The sequence below is a fragment of the Stegostoma tigrinum genome, chromosome 18 (genome assembly GCF_030684315.1).
Source record: "Stegostoma tigrinum isolate sSteTig4 chromosome 18, sSteTig4.hap1, whole genome shotgun sequence".
NCBI lineage: Eukaryota > Metazoa > Chordata > Chondrichthyes > Orectolobiformes > Stegostomatidae > Stegostoma > Stegostoma tigrinum.
The window spans coordinates 23,761,380-23,782,671 of NC_081371.1; the positions used below are offsets into that span (position 1 = coordinate 23,761,380).

General features: G+C 43.8%; 1 protein-coding gene across 3 annotated transcripts in view; it reads left to right on the forward strand.

The window, feature by feature from the left end:
- Nucleotides 1–2,823: 2,823 nt before the first annotated feature.
- LOC125460821 (protein kinase C and casein kinase substrate in neurons protein 2-like) overlaps nucleotides 2,824–21,292 on the forward strand; it is a 98,891-nt gene continuing 80,422 nt past the window's right edge. For 2 of the 3 annotated variants that reach the window (XM_048548842.2, XM_048548844.2), the window contains exon 1: nucleotides 2,824–2,931. The gene's annotated coding sequence lies outside the window, so the exon portion shown is untranslated. Of the gene's footprint in view, nucleotides 2,932–3,078; nucleotides 3,185–21,292 lie in introns of those variants that run through there. The other variant, XM_059652398.1, reaches the window with a different exon arrangement.

The window sequence follows — 21,292 nt, forward strand, 5'->3', positions numbered from 1 at the left end:
CTCATTCTTCTTATCAAATCTTCTGTAGTCTCGCTCATCCTGATTTCTGTAATCTCAAACAATCCTACAATTTGCCTTATAGATCTGTGTTAATTCAATTCCAGCCTCTGGCACACATGATTTTCATTACTTTACCATACTTGCCTTATTCGTACCTGCCCAACTCCAAAGTTTTGTAATTTGCTTAATAACCCTTTCTCGCCTTCTCAAAAACATTCCTGAAACTGACTTTGACCATCAGCTATCCTCATCTGGTTTGGCGTTGATTCTTGTTTAATATTCCAGAGTAACTGGCTGCTTCATTAGAAACACTGGTGAAGAATATCCTGAAGGAGAAAAAGGTCCACGGTAAGGAAAGCTGTACCCAATGTGCTGGCTCATTACACGTAGGGTTGGCGGAAGTTTGAACTCAGTCTCACCATCATTGATTTCAAACTGCTGCAAAGCTGCTGTCATAGTTGGGCCAACTTGTCTGAACAGCTGCTGACAGTATTGTTACCTTTTTGTGTTAATGCTTCTTTGGTGGTCTGTCCCTAATCCCTCTTTTTCCATAAGCCCAATTGTTTACATAGCATGATTTTCTATAACACAATGTTGCATCAGAACTTGATAGCAGAACCCTTGTATAGTCAAGGTAACTGTGGGATTAAGTAGATTTGTAATGGAAATCAGTGATCAGTCTATACCCAGATATGGGAACAGGGATGTCGAGGAAGGAAAGTCGGAGATGGAACAACTGAAGGTGCGAACAGGTTGTAAATCGGAAGCAAAATTGATTATTTGTTCCAATTGCAGATGAGGGGGAAGCATCACCAAAAATACATTTGTACCGGAGAAAGAGGTGTGCAGAGGGACCATGTAGGACTGGGTCAAGGAATGGCAGAAGAGAGTGATGGTGGGTGGAGACCTTCTAAATCTCCTCTAAACCTGCTGCCCTTCACCCTAAAAGTATACCCCATTGCTATTGACCCTTCAGCTGAGGGGAGAAGCAGCTTTCTACTCGCTCTGTCCATTTTCCTAATGCACCTTAATTTCTATCTTCTTTGTTCCAAGGCAAAGCAATCTGAGCTTATCCAGCCTCTCTTCACAGCCAAAATACTCCATCCCATGCAGCATCCTGGTGAATCTCCTCTACACCTCATCCCGTGCAATCACATCCTTCCTATAGGGCGGTAACCAGGTTGCACACAGTACCCACATGTGGCCTAACCAAAGTCTGTACAGCTCCAACATACCTCCCTGTTCCTATAATTTAGCCATGACTGATAAAGGCATGTGCCTGTATGCTTTTTAATTACACTATTGACTTTTCCTGCTGCCGTTAGAGATCAATGGACAAATCCCCCAAGATTTCACTGTTCCTCTGAGCTTCCTAGTGTTTTGTCATTTATTGAATATTCCCTTGTAACTGCCTCCAAAATGTATTACCTCACACTTCTCATGATTAAATTCCATCTGCTCCTGATCTGACCAATCTGTCTCTATTCTCCTGTAACTTAAGACTCTTACTCAATGTTGACCATCCAGCCAGTTTTTGTCATCTGCAAATTTAATTATACTTAATATTTTCTTCCAAATCACTTTATATATAGCATGAACAATAAGGAACACAATTCTGATTGCCATGGAATGTCATTGTATGTATAATGTAGTTCCATTGAGCAGGCATTTTGCTGTCAGGAGCTAATGATACCTATAGTGTACTTGTGATCAGGAGGAGGCTTCTGATTTATTTTAAAAAGTCTTCAACCACCTGTCTCTATCTCTGTTTCTGTAAGCCAATTTTGGATCCAACTGGTATGTCACCTGGGATCCCATGGGTTTTTAACCTTCATTTTCAGTCTTAGATGTGGGACCTTGTCAAAAGCTTTTCTGAAATCCATATAAACCACATAACTGTACTTCTACACATCTGGTCACCACCTCAAAAATGCAATCAAATATGACCTCAGACAAAGCCATGCTGACTCTTCCTGTGGCCTCATCTCCTGCAGCACCTGTGAACCAACTCACCTGAACATGGAGGTTTGTTCATTCCTCTGTTAATCTGAAGAAATTTTATTTTCCTTTTGCCTGAGTTCTATACCTGTGTTCTCCTCCTAAGTGAAAACATGTGAAATACTTATTAAATACTACCACAATCCTTCAGTTCTATTTTGTATTTCCCCTTTGTCTCTGGCTTCATTTGTTCCCTGGTTATCGTCTTCCCCTTGATGTGCTTGTAGAATATTTTGGGATTCTCCTTAATTTCACCAGCGCTATTTTCATGCCCCTATTGGGTCTCCTAGTTGCGTTTTTAAGCTACCCCCTGCATTTTTATACTCCAAAAGGGCAGTTTAGAAGAGCTCCTCAAGTCTTTCTAAGGTCTGGTGCCCTGAGTTGGATGCAGTATTCCAGCAGGAGGCAACACTAGTAATTTATAAAGGTTGAGCATAACTTTATGATCGATGAAGAAGTCCAAAAGCATTAAGTATTTTGTGTTTCTCAACTTGTTCTCCTATCTTCAAATATTTGGTTTCCTTCGTTCAGATCAGCGTTGTATATGAACAAGTTGGCTAGAAGTAAATGAAATTAATAATACTCGAAACAAAAGTGGAACCTTTAATAGTATGCGGCTTCCTCCGGCCAGCGGCGATGCTATGAGGCTGTCCATATTGTATATAAGTAACGCACTAGCTTGCTGTTAATTTTCGCGATGCTTTATCGTCAAAGGTATTAAAACATTCGCAGAAGCAGCTTTGTTGCCCACATAATTACAGGGCAGCCGGAGCGCGCACCGCTCTGTAAGCGGCTTGAGTGCGCGCGCGGGGCGGGGCGAGGCGCGGCATAGAGAACGCGCGGACGCGGTGAGAGCTGGAAGTGGCTGAGGGGAGTGGATCTTGTCAGTCAGTGCGGAACTAACCCGGCGGACATAAAACCAGCCTTTTGTCGGTGAGATTGTGGAGATTTTAATAATTCGGGATTTGATCTTCGAGCTGCTGGGTGGTTTTGTGAGAGAGTTTCTTGCTGTAGGGAGTTAGTGAGGTGTGGAAGGGGAGAGGGAGGGCAAAGGCCTCGATAACTCCTCGTGACTGCAGAGGGGCAGGTGATCGTACTGGAGAACAGGATACTGTAAGCGAATGTTTTACAGTGTTAATGAATTGAATCCATAGTGCCCCGTTCTACCAGAGGAAAAAGTTTAAAGGTACGAGTTTGTTCCGGAAGTTTTGTAGTTGCATCAGGTGACGCAACTGTATTGGTATGTTCTGGGCTTGGCTGTGCCTTGTGTGCTGCAAGCGCCGTGTATGTTACAATCTACATACTGTACTGTACTGACACTGCTCACCAGATTGTATAGTTTCAAATAAAAATGAAGGCTTCTTATTTATTCCAAGGTCACAGATCCCTTGGCTAGGTCATAAAAGTGTATTTGAATAACAGGAATGGAAGTTCTCCGCCTCTTTAGATCTTGTGCACAAAGGTTTCAAGTCCACTTCAAGGACTTGGACGGAATGTGTTTTTGGATGCCAAAAAAACGGCAGTGCAGCGTTGTTTAAAGGCCGCCTGCAAAATGAACTAGCACGTTATTAATTTCCTCATTTTAGTGAAACTGAACTTAAAGTGGGGCATTCATTTATTTCCCCGTGGGGAAGAAAAAACATGCTTTTGCGATTCTTTCAGAAAGAACGTGCTCTTATTTCAAAAGTGTATGTTTTTACAATTCTTTTGCTCAAGTATACAGATAAATTTCGTACATGGGTGTCTTTAATGTTGATCAATAATCAGATTAACTGATGTTAAATAATGCGTCAGTACTCCACCTTTATTTCTCAAGTAGATCACCTTGAACTTAAGTATTTTCATAGCTGTAGCGAGGTGTGTTCCATCGAGATCGTATTACATTCATAGGGATGATTGAAACTGTAACTCGTATTCACTGAGATTCTAACTTTTCTTTTACTATACTACCACTATGTTTTGTATACCTTTATTCAGTTGAGATTTTTTGTCATTTTACTGGCACCATGCATTTATGCTCGAAGATCTACATGTTTTTTAACAACAGAAGCTGAATTCGGTGTTCCTGAGATGCTGCTGGGCCTTCTGTGTTCATCCAGCCTCACATTTTATTATCCTGAATTCAGTGTCACCTGATCTGTTGGTTCTAAGTTCAAGCTGATTCTCTTATCCAAACATGCTCCTGTATCAGGATCAAAACTGTGCTATTCCTTGTGCCAATATTACAAAAAAAATGAAATTATCTCAACCAAATGTACACAGGCTATTTCCACTTATAAGCGTGGGCAATTTGGAAATAAGATTGAGATCAGGGACATAAATTACTTGTTTTAGTTTTGTGGTTTAGGATATCTTTCAGAGATGTTGATGAAACTGAAGATTAAAATTTCTTTGAGATCTCCATTGTTTATGCTGTCAAGTAATTTTGTTTACATTCGTCAATCCTCTGAGTTGGATTTTATTGTAGTAATGATGGTGGAACTTGGTTCATGCTGTCACTGTTTTTCCAAAACTACACCAACTTCTGGAGGCTGCTTGTACACTGTGTGAATATTAGAGATGTAGAAGTTGCTGGGAGTCCTTCACTGCATTTTCAGGAATAGGCTATTGAACCTTTTCCATGTAAAAAACAATTATAGAGTCATAGAGCTGTACAGCATGGAAACAGACCCTTCGGTCCAATTTGTCCATGCTAACCGACTATCTTAAAATAATCTAATCTCGTTGCATTTTCCAGCATTTGGCCCATAACCCTCTCAGCCCTTCCAATTCATATACCCATCCAGATGCCTTTTAAATATTGCAATTGTACCATCTTCTGCCATTTCCTCTGACAGCTCATTGCACACACACATCACCCTCTACATGAAAACGTTGCCCCTTAGGTCCCTTTTAAATCTTTCCCCTCTCACCTTAAACTTATGTCCTCCTAGTTTTGGACACCCCCACCCTAGGGAAAAGACCTTATCTATTTTACCCTGTCCATTACCCTCGTGATTTTATAAAGGTCTATAAGGTAACCTCTCAGCTTTTGATTCTCCAGGGTAATAGCCTGAGCCTATTCAGTTTCTCTCTATAGCTCAAACCTTCCAACCCTGGCGATATCCTTTATATCTTTCTTGAACACTTGCCAGTTTCACAACGTCCTTCCTGTAGCAGGGAGACCAGAAATGCACACATTATTCCAAAAGTGGTCTAACCAATGTCCTGTACACCCGCAACATGACCTCCTAACTCCTATGCTCAAGACACTGACCAATAAAGCCTTAAAAATCACTGACCGCTTCCTATTTTTTAAACTGTAGCAAACCTTTGAATTCATACAAATTTGCCTAATTGGTGAAATCAAATTAATTTTTTCATTTACATGAAGTCATTATCACAGGTGAAAAATCAGTTTTTTTTAGTTTAAAGATAATTTAGCAATCAATCTATATTTTTTATTTCACACTTCATAATTTCTAAAATGTTAAGGGCAATCAGTGTATTTTACTTTGTGGATAGCAGGATCTGCAGATGCTGGAGAATCTGAGATAACAAGGTGTAGAGCTGGATGAACACAGCAGGCCAAGCAGCATCAGAGGAGCAGGAAGGCTGACATTTCGGGCTTAGACCCTTCTTCAGAAAATGAAGGGTCTTTTCTGAAGAAGGGACTAGGCCTGAAACATAAGCCTTCCTGCTCCTCTGATGCTGCTTGGCCTGTTGTGTTCATCCAGCTCTACACCTTGATATCTCTATTTTACTTTAGTGTCTGAGAATTCTTTAATGTGATTGCCTATGTTGATGACATCATTTTTGTGGAACACCTCAAGATCCCTTGGTCTTGCCTTCGGGTTCAAGTGTGTTGGAAAAGATGCAGCAAAGAATGAAATTGGAAGGAAGGAGACTGTTTTGACCCATAATTCCTATGTTGGCATTTTCTAGGTACTATTTTTCTGCTGTATATCCCATTTTCAACCAGAAATGTTTGTCCACTTCACTGTTAAGAGTCATTATTGAATTTGCTTGCTTTTATGTTATGCATGTCATACCCTGAACTTGCTGTTTTAGTCATGTTTTCCAGTAATTTTAACTTTGCAGAAAGGCTGGTAAAAAGAAGACAAAGTCACATCACTGAGATTGTTAGAACCAGGCAGCTTTCTTCAAGATTAGCAGTTACCTTATCACTGACAAAATCCAGGCCACTTTACAAAGGGTAAATAATTTGACTGCAGAGGAAATGTTGTGTATCTGCATGGTTGTAAGCAAAATAGCTACATTAGTGAGCGGTTGTGAATTTTTTTCGACCATCCAGTGTGTTTTGCTCTTTTTAGGATCCCATTTTGCTGTGCAAGGTTCAAGCTTCTCTGGACTGCCTCCAATGGCAATAGATCTTTTGTTGTATAACAGGCCCAAACCAGTTCACAGTATTCCAGTATTAGTTAACCAATCCCCTACCCTAATAAACTACCTCCAACATCATGAACCCTTATTATGTGGCATAATGTATACATTTATTAAATGCCTTCTGAAAATCAAATATTTTACAACCACACCTTACCCCTTATTAATCCTGCATATTACCTTCTCAAGAATTCTAGCAAGTTTTTCAAAAATGATTTTTCCTTCATTAAGTCGTGCTGACTCTGCTTGGTCATTTCTGTATGGCCTGCTAATACATGCTTTATGGTATACGCTAACATTTTCACAATAATGGCTGTCACCTACTGTTCTGTAGTATAAAGGTGGGCTCAACTTTACGACAACAGGTACATGTTAGATAAGTCATTTAATAGAACCCTCCAAACCATCATAATATGACCTGTTGATGCTTTTGTAGTTTTGCTGGGAACAAATGATGGACTATAATGTTTGAGGTTAAATATAGATAATTGATTCCTATTTGTACACCACATTGTGCTTTCTAATATTTTGTCATGCTATGAGGAGATCCTTAAAAGAATTTGTGCTGCTGGACACAAAGGCAGGAATGACTGTACAATGTCAGTCACTTTCAGCATTTGAAAGTATCTTTGTAACAGTACCGTGTTTGAGTATTAATTAAAGGGATGGAGTTTTATCTATTATGTATAGGCCTGAGGTTTTTGTTAAAATAACAAGCTTGTCAAGTTTAAACTTGCGCTAGATTTTCTTTCTCAAATTTGAGATTTTTGGGAGAGAAAATAAAATACGCTGATATGGGAAAGATTAATTTTATTTTTAACTGTTCTGTCATAAGGCTTGATGACTCATGGCGATCTCTTCAAGTTGAACTACATCACCTCTCGACTCTAAATTTTGCATCCTTACTTTAGTGTTTTGAGAAAATAACTGAAATATTACTACTCAATTTATTCTTTCCATGCTATTTTGTACTTCAAAAACTCTTACTTCAAATTTCACTTCTTGTTATGTTGATCAAATTGGATTGCAAATCAGTTCAGTTGTGTAATTTATGTAACTTAGCAAATGAATTTTCATTCTAATCTGCAATGAAAAAGTGATATTTATAAATTTTTTTTAGAAACTTCAGCTTTCTTGTGCAGAAAAAACAGCATCAGGTGTTTCTTCTCTATTTATCATTCATTATTTTAATTTAGTTACTGATTCCAGAAGCAATTCTTTCGCTATTAAATGCGTGTGGTGTTTATCCTGCAGATTTTGTTTAGTTGAAACTGTGACTTTACACTGACTTCGGTTGCATTGGTGAAGCTATCTAAATTAAAGAAGCTTATTTGTTTTGCTGTGTATAGGAACCTTTTCATTGAGCACTGATACAATTATATAGCTTTATTTGTTCTATAGAATACAGAATGGTTCAAACTGTAATGACCATTAACCTTGAAAGATTTAAAATATTCTCTAATAATCTAAGAATTCTTGTTTTTATAGTGTAATATCGTAAAGGATAATGTAGCCTATAAAATGTGGCAGTTGTCCCCATGTAGCAAAAATAAGAGAAATGAATGTTGTGAATAGTTTAAAAATAAGGAGTCTTCTATTTAAGAAAGAAATGAAAGGAAACCTTTCTCTCTGAGAGGGTCATGAGTCTTTGCCACACTCTTCCCCGGAGAACAGTGAAGCAGTATCATTGATTGTTCTTAAGACAGAAGACAAATGATTCTTAAGCTACAGTTCCCTTGTTTGTTATCGTAGGTAGGCAGGAATGTGGAGTTGAAGCTGCAATCAGGTCAGCCATAATCTAATCAAATGGTAGAGCAGGCTTAAGGGCCAAGTGGCCTACTCTGAATTCATATGTTCATATTTGTTTGCTCCAAATCTTAGATTTCAGTAATTGCTGCACATGTAGGCTATACAATCTCTCAACTTATCTGACAACTCTTTATCACAGATCTTTTTTATAAAATGCTTTTAAGATTAAATGCATTGTTGATTTTTCCATAACACAGAACAATCTCAGTATGTCAGTTCTCTTTCAATTCAATATATATATCCATCAGTACGTCAGGGTATGATAGAATTGTGTTTACGTTAGCTAACTACTAAAAATTTCTTAGGCTAGTACTCTTGCTTACTTCCTATATCTCTGCAAAACGTTTTGGAACATTGATATTGATATGAATGTGCATCCTGTTAATCATTTATTGCCTTTTTAGAATAGCTGCATAAGTGGTGTGGAAATGATTGGTAGCCAAGTAGCACATTACCTGAGATAATGGGAACTGCAGATGCTGGAGATTCCAAGATAATAAAATGTGAGGCTGGATGAACACAGCAGGCCAAGCAGCATCTCAGGAGCACAAAAGCTGACGTTTCGGGCCTAGACCCTTCATCAGAGAGCTTTTTTTTTAAAGATAGAAACGGGCCGTGCGGGGTTGGGGAACAATGAGGTTGGAGGCTGTGGGTGGGAGGTCCCCTGAGGTGATGAGGTCATGAATGGTGTTGGAGATGATGGTTTGGTGCTCGGGTGTGGGGTCATGATCGAGGAGGCGGTAGGAGGTGGTGTCGGAAAGTTGGCGTCTGGCCTCGGCGATGTAGAGGTCAGTACGCCATACTACCACTGCGCCACCCTTGTCTGCGGGTTTGATGGTGAGGTTGGGGTGGGAGCGGAGGGCTGCCCGTTCTGCGGGGGAGATGAAGGGTCTAGGCCCGAAACGTCAGCTTTTGTGCTCCTGAGATGCTGCTTGGCCTGCTGTGTTCATCCAGCCTCACATTTTATTATCTTAGCACATTACCTAATGTGACTGGGTCAGGTGGAAATTTTTCAGTGTCATCTTCTGCTAAACTTTATCATAAACTTGCTTAATGTTAATTGGTGACTATCATTTGGCTTTTGTATAGCAATATTTACTCTACAAGAATTTTTTGCTTGGCAGTGATGCGCTTGATATCTTGGTGATGTGAAATCCTGAGATCAAGTATTAGCTGATATAACAGAGGGAAATTTGTCTTTCGGTATGCCTGTTTAAGCAAGCCCACTTTATCAAGGTCACAAATCGGGCTTTGTCTTTGTCAGTTCTCTTTCAGGGCATTGCAGTCACTTCCAAGTCTGTGTAAGTGCCTAACTTCAAAGACATGGATTAAAAATTAAAACACTCTGCAGAAAATAAACAAAAGTATTTTTTAAAAAAGCACAAAATTCTTGAAGTACGCCTGTCAGGCAACGCTTATGGAGAGGGGAAAATGTGTAATGTTTCACATTTTTGCTTTTTTCATCTGTAGCGTCTTTCCAATGTTTTCTTCAGATTTTTATCATTTACAGTATTTTACTTTGGAATAAAACATTGTTTTTACATTTCCAAGGCTATAAAGTAAAAACAACAAATGCGGGAACTATTTGTCAGGCAGCATCATTGGAGACAAACGATTCATATTTAAGGTTATTGATTTTTATCAGAACTGAAGAAAGGTTGAAATCTAAGGGTTTTTAAATTAATAGAGGAGGGCAAGGGGACAGGAATAATAAATAATTTCATTTCATTTGGTTGTGTAAAAATCAAAAGTGTAAGGAGTGTAGTAAGCTTTTGTGTCCAGATAAGGCTTGTTTGGTTATATAGTAACCGGCTGAATGCGTGATGTATAGTTCAGTTACAAGCCAGCAAAGGGTTCTGGTTGCACAGCAGTAATGCCTCTGCCTCTGAGCTAGGAGGCCAGGGTTAAAACCTCACCTGCTCCAGAGGTGTTTTAACCTGGAAAAAAAATCACTGATTTCAGGAAAGAACAATTTCCTCGCTGATGCCTTGCCCCATGTGTAAACTCTCAGAATGCAGTAGAGAACTGTCATCGCACCCTGATAGTTGTCTGTTTGACTTTCAACAGTGAATGACAGAATTAATCTGTTTCTGCAAGAAAACCTGTTCTCTAAAAATAAAAATAGAATGTTTCTGAGTTTTGGAGGAATGTCATGTTCACATATTATGAAGCCAGGTCATACGTTTAGAAAAGCTGTACTTTTCTGGTTTAAATTTTAAAATTTACTTCAAAGAAAATTACAGCACAGGAACAGACCCTTTAGCTCTCCAAGCCTGCACTGACATGCTGCCCGTCACAACTAAAACCCCCTACCCTTCCGGGGACTCTCTCCCTCTATTTTCGTCCTATTCATGTATTTGTCAAGACGCCCTTTAAAAGTCACTATTGTATCTCCTTCCACGACCTCCCCCAGCAGCGAATTCCAGGCACCCATCACCCTCTGTTTTTCAAAAAAAAACTTGCCTCGTAAATCATCTTTAAACCTTGCTTCTTTTACCTTTAAACCTATGGTCCCTGGTAACTGACTCTTCCACCCCAGGAAAAAGATTCACACCGTCCACTCTGTCCATTTCATTCATAATCTTGTAGACCTTTATCAGGTCGCCTCTCAACTTCCATCGTTCCAGTGAGAATAACCCAAGTTTCTACAGTCTCTCTTCATCGCTAATGCCCTCCATACCAGGCAACATCCCGGTAAATCTTTTCTGTATCCTCTCCAAAACCACCACATCCTTCTGGTAGTGTGGCAACCATAATTGAACACAGTATTCCAAATGTAGCCTAACTAAGTTTCTATAAAACTGCAACATTACATGCCAATTTTTAAACTCAGTGCCCTGACTGATCAAGGCAAGCATGCTATATGCCTTGTTGACTACCTTCTTCACCTGCATTGCCACTTTGTGTATCTCTAAGTGTACACCCAGATCCCACTGCCTATCAGTACTCTTAAGGGTTCTGCCATTTACAGTATATTTTCAATCTGGATTAGACCTCCCGGAATGCATTACCTCTCATTTTTCCGGATTAAACTCCATCTGCTATCTCACTGCCCAAGTCATCAGCTGATCTATATCCAGCTGTATCCTTAATGGTCCTCATTGCTACCTGCAATTCCATCAACTTCTGTGTCATCAGCAAACTTACTAATCAGACCAGTTACATTTTCCTGCAAATCATTTATATAAAATACAAACAGCAAAGATCCCAGCACTGATCCATGAGGAACACCACAAATACAGCCCTCCATTCAGAAAGGCACCCTTCCACTGTTGCCCAGTGTCTTCTATGACCAAGCCAGTTTTTAACCCATCTTGCAAGCTTACCTCTGACCCCATGCAACTTTACCTTGTGTTGCAGCCTGCCATGAGGGACCTTGTCAGAGGCCTTACTGATTTCCACGTAGACAACATCCACTGTCCTACTCTCATCAATCATCTTCGTCACTTCCTAAAAAAAATTCAACCGAGTTAGTGAGACACTGCCTCCCCTCCACACAACCATGTTGCCTTTTACTAATACACCCACTGATTTCCAAGTGGGAGTAAATCCTATCTCGAAGAATTCTCTCTGACATAAGGCTCACCTACCTGTAATTAGCTGGGTTATCGTTGCCACCTTTCTTAAATGAAAGAACAACTTTGGCTATTCAACAATCCTCTGGGACCTCCCCTGTAGCCAGTGAGGATACAAAGATTTTCCACAAGCCCCCAGCAGTTTCCTTCCTTGCCCCTCTCAGTATTCTGGGCTATATCCTATCAGGCCCTGGGGGCTTGTCTACCTTGTATAAGTGATAATGGGAACTGCAGATGCTGGAGAATCCAAGATAATAAAATGTGAGGCTGGATGAACGCAGCAGCCCAGCAGCATCTCAGGAGCACAAAAGCTGACGTTTCGGGCCGAGACCCTTCATCAGAGAGGGGGATGGGGAGAGGGAACTGGAATAAATAGGGAGAGAGGGGGAGGCGGACCGAAGATGGAGAGAAAACAAGATAGGTAGAGAGGAGAGTCAGGACATGGTCGAGCAGTTTCAAGGCTGAAGAGATTACAAGAGAGTTGCAGTGGGAGAGAGATTCCCTGAGGTTGGTCAGAGGGAAAAAGTCATGTCATTTCTGACTAAATCCAGAAAACCTGTGGAGGTTCTATTCCATAGGAATACGAATGCAGGCAGGTGTAGTTGACTAAAAGCAGAATTGTGGCAGAATTCCGTAGTGATTAAATTAGCAGCAATGAGGTTAATCCACCTTTCAAATGAATAAAATAAAATATTCCTTCTGGGTTGACATAGTGAGATCCAGAGATTACAGTTAACCTTTCCAGAAATGAGGCATGGTTTTATCATGTGACTGACCCTGGATGAGTCAGATCTCAGTCTAATAAGGAGTATCTATGCCTCTGGTCAGGATCATTGTCAGTTTGCAGAAGATCAAGGGCGAGTCGCTTTCACCACTTCAAACATCATGAAGTTCAATAGCTCCCTTTTATTCAGTATTGGCTGGGGGAGACATTGCTTCTTCTGGACTTCTTATATTTGTGGACGGCACGGTTCACACAATACAACGGTGAGAGATTACAGGAGGATAATGTTGGAGTTCTGTCCTGGCAACTGATTGGAACCTTGACCGGAAGTAAGTAATAATTTGCATCATGTGATCAGTGAAGGGTGTGTAGATAGTTTGGGTCATGTTGAGAACAAAAGGAATGAGGTATTGGGGATCTTGAAAAACATTAAGGTAGACAAGTCAATAAAACGTGGGGCTGGATGAACACAGCAGGCCCAGCAGCATCTCAGGAGCACAAAAGCTGACGTTTCGGGCCTAGACCCTTCTTCAGAGAGGGGGATGGGGTGAGGGTTCTGGAATAAATAGGGAGAGAGGGGGAGGCGGACAGAAGATGGAGAGAAAAGAAGATAGGTAGGGAGGGGATAGGTCAGTCCAGGGAAGACTGACAGGTCAAGGAGGTGGGATGAGGTTAGTACGTAGGAGATGGAGGTGCGGCTTAGGGTGGGAGGAAGGGATGGGTGAGAGGAAGAACAGGTTAGAGAGGCAGAGACAGGCTGGACTGGTTTTGGGATGCAGTGGGTGGAGGGGAAGAGCGGGGCTGGTTGTGTAGTGCATTGGGGGAGGGGACGAACTGGGCTGGTTTTGGGATGCGGTGGGGGAAGGGGAGATTTTGAAGCTGGTGAAGTCCACATTGATACCATTGGGCTGCAGGTTTCCCAAGCGGAATATGAGTTGCTGTTCCTGCAACCTTCGGGTGGCATCATTGTGGCACTGCAGGAGGCCCATGATGGACGTGTCATCTAAAGAATGGGAGGGGGAGTGGAAATGGTTCACGACCTGGAGGTGCAGTTGTTTATTGCGAGCCGAGCGGAGGTGTTCTGCAAAGCGGTCCCCAAGCCTCCGCTTGGTTTCCCCAATGTAGAGGATGCCACAACGGGTACAATGGATACAGTATACCACATTGGCAGATGTGCAGGTGAACCTCTGCTTAATATGGAAAGCCATCTTGGGGCCTGGGATAGGGGTGAGGGAGGAGGTGTGGGGGCAAGTGTAGCATTTCCTGCGGTTGCAGGGGAAGGTGCCGGGTGTGGTGGGGTTGGAGGGCAGTGTGGAGCGAACAAGGGAGTCACAGAGAGAGTGGTCTCTCTGGAAAGCAGACAAGGGTAGGGATGGAAAAATGTCTTGGGTGGTGGGGTCGGATTGTAGATGGCGGAAGTGTCGGAGGATGATGCGTTGTATCCGGAGGTTGGTGGGGTGGTGTGTGAGAACAAGGGGGATCCTCTTTCGGCGGTTGTGGCGGGGGTGGGGTGTGAGGGATGTGTTGCGGGAGACGCGGTCAAGAATGTTCTCGACCACTGTGGGGGGGAAAAGTTGAGGTCTTTGAAGAACTTGGACATCTGGGATGTGCGGGAGTGGAATGTCTTGTCATGGGAGCAGATGCGGTGGAGGCGGAGGAATTGGGAATAGGGGATGGAATTTTTGCAGGAGGGTGGGTGGGAGGAGGTGTATTCTAGGTAGCTGTGGGTGTCGGTGGCCTTGAAATGGACATCAGTTACAAGCTGGTTGCCTGAGATGGAGACTGAGAGGTCCAGGAAGGTGAGGGATGTGCTGGAGATGGCCCAGGTGAACTGAAGGTAGGGGTGGAAGGTGTTGGTGAAGTGGATGAACTGTTCGAGCTCCTCTGGGGAGCAAGAGGCAGCACTGATACAGTCATCAATGTAACGGAGGAAGAGGTGGGGTTTGGGGCCTGTGTAGGTGCGGAAGAGGGACTGTTCCACGTAACCGACAAAGAGGCAGGTATAACTGGGGCCCACGCCCACCCCCTTTGTGGAGGGTGAGGACGAGTTCGGCTAGGCGGATGAGGGTGTCGGTGGAGGGGGACTGGTCGGGCCTACAGGACAGGAAGAAGCGGAGGGCCTTGAGGCCATCTGCATGCGGAATGCAGGTGTATTAGGGACTGGACGTCCATGGTGAAAATGAGGTGTTGGGGGCCAGGGAATTGGAAGTTCTGGAGGAGGTGGAGGGCGTGGGTGGTGTCACGGACGTAGGTAGGGAGTTCCTGGACCAAAGGGGAGAAAATGGAGTCCAGATAGGTGGAGATGTGTTCGGTGGGGCAGGAGCAGGCCGAGACGATGGGTCGACCAGGGCAGGCAGATTTGTGGATTTGGGGAAGGAGATAGAAATGGGCCGTGCGGGGTTGGGGAACAATGAGGTTGGAGGCTGTGGGTGGGAGGTCCCCTGAGGTGATGAGGTCATGAATGGTGTTGGAGATGATGGTTTGGTGCTCGAGGGTGGGGTCACGATCGAGGGGGCGGTAGGAGGAGGTGTCGGAGAGTTGACGTTTGGCCTCGGCGGTGTAGAGGCCAGTGCGCCATACTACCACTGCGCCTCCCTTGTCTGCGGGTTTGATGGTGAGGTTGGGGTTGGAGCGGAGGGCTGCCTGTTCTGCAGGGGAGAGATTGGAGTGGGTGAGAGGGGTGGAGAGTTTGAGGCGGTTAATGTCTCGATGGCAGTTGGAGATGAAGAGGTCGAGGGAAGGTAGGAGGCCTGGGGAGGGTGTCCAGGAGGAGGACTTGTGTTGGAAGCGGGCGAAGGGGTCAGTGGAGGGAGGGTTAGGTTCCCGGTTGAAGAAGTAAGCGTGGAGGCGAAGGTGGCGAAAAAACTGCTCTGTGTCCAGCCGTGACTGGTATTTGTTGATGTGTGACTGGTATTCATTGACGCCAACGGAACCCTGCCCACGGCCACTGACCTCATCGCTCTGCGCACAACCTCCACAGCCAGCAACCCCAGAGATGACAGCCACACTGAGCCCTGCCGCATCTTCACCATCCCCCCAGACCTCCCACTGACTGAGGACGAACGGTGAGTCCTAAGCAAAGGGCTCACCTTTGTCCCCCTACAACCACACATCAACGAATACCAGTCACGGTTGGACACAGAGCAGTTTTTTCGCCTCCATGCTTACTTCTTCAACCGGGAACCTAACCCTCCCTCCACTGACCCCTTCGCCCGCTTCCAACACAAGTCCTCCTCCTGGACACCCTCCCCAGGCCTCCTACCTTCCCTCGACCTCTTCATCTCCAACTGCCATCGAGACATTAACCGCCTCAAACTCTCCACCTCTCTCACCCACTCCAATCTCTCCCCTGCAGAACGGGCAGCCCTCCGCTCCAACCCCAACCTCACCATCAAACCCGCAGACAAGGGAGGCGCAGTGGTAGTATGGCGCACTGGCCTCTACACCGCCGAGGCCAAACGTCAACTCTCCGACACCACCACCTACCGCCCCCTCGATCATGACCCCACCCTCGAGCACCAAACCATCATCTCCAACACCATTCATGACCTCATCACCTCAGGGGACCTCCCACCCACAGCCTCCAACCTCATTGTTCCCCAACGCCGCACGGCCCATTTCTATCTCCTTCCCCAAATCCACAAACCTGCCTGCCCTGGTCGACCCATTGTCTCGGCCTGTTCCTGCCCCACCGAACTCATCTCCACCTATCTGGACTCCATATTCTCCCCTTTGGTCCAGGAACTCCCTACCTACGTCCGTGACACCACCCACGCCCTCCACCTCCTCCAGAACTTCCAATTCCCTGGCCCCCAACACCTCATTTTCACCATGGACGTCCAGTCCCAAATACACCTGCATTCCGCATGGAGATGGCCTCAAGGCCCTCCGCTTCTTCCTGTCCCGTAGGCCCGACCAGTCCCCCTCCACCGACACCCTCATCCGCCTAGCCGAACTCGTCCTCACCCTCAACAACTTCTCTTTCGATTCCTCCCACTTCCTACAGACAAAGGGGGTGGCCATGGGCACCCGCATGGGCCCCAGTTATACCTGCCTCTTTGTCGGTTACATGGAACAGTCCCTCTTCCGCACCTACACAGGCCCCAAACCCCACCTCTTCCTCCGTTACATTGACTGTATCGGTGCCGCCTCTTGCTCCCCAGATGAGCTCGAACAGTTCATCTACTTCACCAACACCTTCCACCCCTACCTTCAGTTCACCTGGGCCATCTCCAGCACATCCCTCACCTTCCTGGACCTCTCAGTCTCCATCTCAGGCAACCAGCTTGTAACTGATGTCCATTTCAAGGCCACCGACTCCCACAGCTACCTAGAATACACCTCCTCCCACCCACCCTCCTGCAAAAATTCCATCCCCTATTCCCAATTCCTCCGCCTCCACCGCATCTGCTCCCATGACAAGACATTCCACTCCCGCACATCCCAGATGTCCAAGTTCTTCAAAGACCTCAACTTTTCTCCCCCACAGTGGTCGAGAACATTCTTGACCGCGTCTCCCGCATTTCCCGCAACACATCCCTCACACCCCGCCCCCGCCACAACCGCCGAAAGAGGATCCCCCTTGTTCTCACACACCACCCCACCAACCTCCGGATACAACGCATCATCCTCCGACACTTCCGCCATCTACAATCCGACCCCACCACCCAAGACATTTTTCCATCCCTACCCTTGTCTGCTTTCCAGAGAGACCACTCTCTCTGTGACTCCCTTGTTCGCTCCACACTGCCCTCCAACCCCACCACACCCGGCACCTTCCCCTGCAACCGCAGGAAATGCTACACTTGCCCCCACACCTCCTCCCTCACCCCTATCCCAGGCCCCAAGATGACTTTCCATATTAAGCAGAGGTTCACCTGCACATCTGCCAATGTGGTATACTGTATCCATTGTACCCGTTGTGGCATCCTCTACATTGGGGAAACCAAGCGGAGGCTTGGGGACCGCTTTGCAGAACACCTTCGCTCAGTTCGCAATAAACAACTGCACCTCCCGGTCGTGAACCATTTCCACTCCCCCTCCCATTCTTTAGATGACATGTCCATCATGGGCCTCCTGCAGTGCCACAATGATGCCACCCGAAGGTTGCAGGAACTGCAACTCATATTCCGCTTGGGAACCCTGCAGCCCAATGGTATCAATGTGGACTTCACCAGCTTCAAAATCTCCCCTTCCCCCGCCGCATCCCAAAACCAGCCCAGTTCGTCCCCTCCCCCCAATGCACCACAAAACCAGTCCAGCCTGTCTCTGCCTCCCTAACCTGTTCTTCCTCTTGCCCATCCCTTCCTCCCACCCTAAGCCGCACCTCCATCTCCTACGTACTAACCTCATCCCACCTCCTTGACCTGTCAGTCTTCCCTGGACTGACCTATCCCCTCCCTACCTCCCCACCTATCTTCTTTTCTCTCCATCTTCTGTCCGCCTCCCCCTCTCTCCCTATTTATTCCAGAACCCTCACCCCATCCCCCTCACTGATGAAGAGTCTAGGCCCGAAACGTCAGCTTTTGTGCTCCTGAGATGCTGCTGGGCCTGCTGTGTTCATCCAGCCCCACGTTTTATTGACTTGTCTACCTTAATGTTTTTCAAGATCCCAATACCTCATTCCTTTTGTTCTCAACATGACCCAAACTATCTACACACCCTTCACTGATCACATGATGCAAATTATTACTTACTTCCGGTCAAGGTTCCAATCAGTTGCCAGGACAGAACTCCAACATTATCCTCCTGTAATCTCTCACCATTGTATTGTGTGAACCGTGCCGTCCACAAATATAAGAAGTCCAGAAGAAGCAATGTCTCCCCCAGCCAATACTGAATAAAGGGGAGCTATTGAACTTCATGATGTTTGAAGGGGTGAAAGTGACTCGCCTTTGATCTTCTGCAAACTGACAATGATCCTGACCAGAGGCATAGATACTCCTTATTAGACTGAGATCTGACTCATCCAGGGTCAGTCACATGATAAAACCATGCCTCATTTCTGGAAAGGTTAACTGTAATTTCTGGATCTCACTATGTCAACCTAATAAGTAGTTTGCTGTTTACGTATCATTAATTGATATGATGACATCATATCCAGACTCGCTGCTTAGCTAAGCTGCCTTCTAGTTGAAACCTCAAATTTGTTTCCAGAAGGAATATTTTATTTTATTCATTTGAAAAGTGGATTAACCTCATTGCTGCTAATTTAATCACTACGGAATTCTGCCACAATTCTGCTTTTAGTCAACTATACCTGCCTGCATTTGTATTCCTATGGAATAGAACCTCCACAGGTTTTCTGGATTTAGTCAGAAATGACATGACTTTTTCATAGAATCCCTACAGTATGGAAGAAGGCTATTCAACCCATTATGTCCACAGTGACGCTCCAAAGAGCTTCCCACCAAGACCCAAGCCCTGCATTTCTCAGACTAGTCATGATGGGCAATTTAGCATGGCCAATCCACCCAACCTGCATATCTTTGGACTGAGGGAGGAAACCCATACAATCATAGGGAGAATGACTATCTGTGTGGAGTCTGCCCACCCAAGGCTGGAATCGAACTCAGGTCCCTGGTGCTGTGAGGCAGCAGTGCCAACCTCTGAGTTACTGCATGTTTTATATTTTAAATTATTCTTTCATTTTCTTTTTGTCTACTTGTATATGTTGTGTGACAATCATCATTTGGGTTTGAATGTGTGAATAAATTATGCTTCTATTTTAATGCTAAAAACAGTTTGTTGTAGGTCATTCAAAAATTGGACTTCCCAGTTTAGAGTTTGAGAGGGGAACATGCCATGAACTATTTTTTTAAAAAGTTAACATTTAAAGAATGCTGTCTGCTTATGGTCAGGAGTGGAATAAAAGAATTGAATTCACTGCTCCCTGCTCCTTGGGGAGGGGTTTAGGAAGGAAACCACTGAAACCAGAAAAGTCTGAAATGGCTAGCACACAGTGTGTAACATCAGCAGTGAATATTAGTTGGTAGCCTGCTTTTGAGAAATGGAAGCCAAGAAGTTGATAAAGGGAAGAATTAGAAGATGAGCAGGGTGGACATTTAGAACAAATTCAGTGAAGTCTTCCAGTTCATGGCAAGAACAGGAAGGAGCATCAATGTATTGGAAAAACAGATGAGGACCCCTGAGTAGTACTGAAATAATGAATGTTCGAGGAACAAACAGAGAATCCTAAGACTGTTGTGCTGACAGTGTTTTGTCAAAGAATTGAATGCTGGTTATGATAAAATGGTTAGGCCAGGAGAGATCATGGATGTAGTTGGAAATGATTATGCAAGGGAGTAGAAAGTGGATGGGTGGGGTGGGGTGTGGGTGGGATGGAATCAAGACCAAAGAAATAAGTTCTGTGGAGATGGAAAAAAATCTGCAATAATAGATTGACTGGTGCAGACTTCTCATGGATTTTTAAGGAGGAGTTAAAAGTAGACAACTAGGGTATGGTGAATGTTGAGACTGTAGCCTTCAGAAGGAATATGTGTTAGGTTTAGGTAGTCCTGGGCACAATTATTTGATGGCCAGTAGAGTGGTCATCGCCTGGGGGTATACACGTAGTTGTCAGAAAGTTGGTATTTGACTGCCAATGTTCTGAAATCTTAGATTTTCTGTCCCTTGTTTCCTTTATTTCCATCACAATCAAAATGAAGAAAGTGAAGCATTTGAAGAAAATCTCATCTAAAGGGCTCCTCATCTTTACCAATTTCACTCCTGACATATTTAAACCTCCAGTGGGAGCCATGATGCTGTTGTTCCTCTTTTTCAACTAATCCTGTAATGATGAGCTCTAGAAACACACATTCTGCCAAATCACATCTGTATATATTTTTATGATTGAGATGTGAGTGTAAGAGATTGCTATCTCTTCCTGTATGATTGCTTCCACTCTCTAGGAACTGTAGCAATTTACTAATTATTCTAAAGTTCTATCTGTAATTTACATAGGTCTTTAGGAACAAGGAAGTGAGAGCAAATTGAGATAAGTAATTTCAAAGTCAGGTGTCAGATTATTGATTTGCCTTAATTTTATTTTAAACTCTTTTCTACTTCAGCATTTCATTATCAACTCATCAATTTGAGCTGTTGTCTATCAATATTGAGCTTCTGTTTGGGATTTTTAAAACTTGTTTATCATTTTATGTGAGAATGAAACTGAATATGCACACAAGGTTAAACAGTTCCAATAAAAAAGAAAACACTCATTCCACAGTTTTCTTTTTTAAGATACTACTAATATAGATTTCACTTAGAAATGGCATATGTAAGTTGGAGTTTGTGGACTATTTGATTGCTAGTACTGATTAATAATTGTTGCGGCACGTGTTTGCTTGTTCATTTTAATTAGAGCAACCCTTAATAAGCAGACATTAATTTACTGAAATGATGACACAGTTTTGGTTTGGATCATGATAATGATGCTGAACAATTCAATTTTTTAAAAAAGAAATGTGGTTTTCGTGCTGCGATGCATCCTGTTTGATCTACTGAACCACTTGAGAGAGAAATACTTGCTTGAGATGTTAAAAAGCATTGTGTCAATGACTAAATTAATTCATTTCTTGATTAAATGGCATTTCCTGTTAACCACCAACAGTGGGAGGTACCTGCCCTCTATTTTGGAAGACTGTAAATCACACTTTACTGTATCCTGCTTGTCCCAAGTTCATTTTAATCCATTGCCTCTGCTTACTGAATTATGTCAGTTCCTAGCCTGACAGTACCTTAATTTTGAAGTTCTCACAGTAGTTCTCAAATCTGTCTCTGATGTCAATTCTACCTGTCTGTG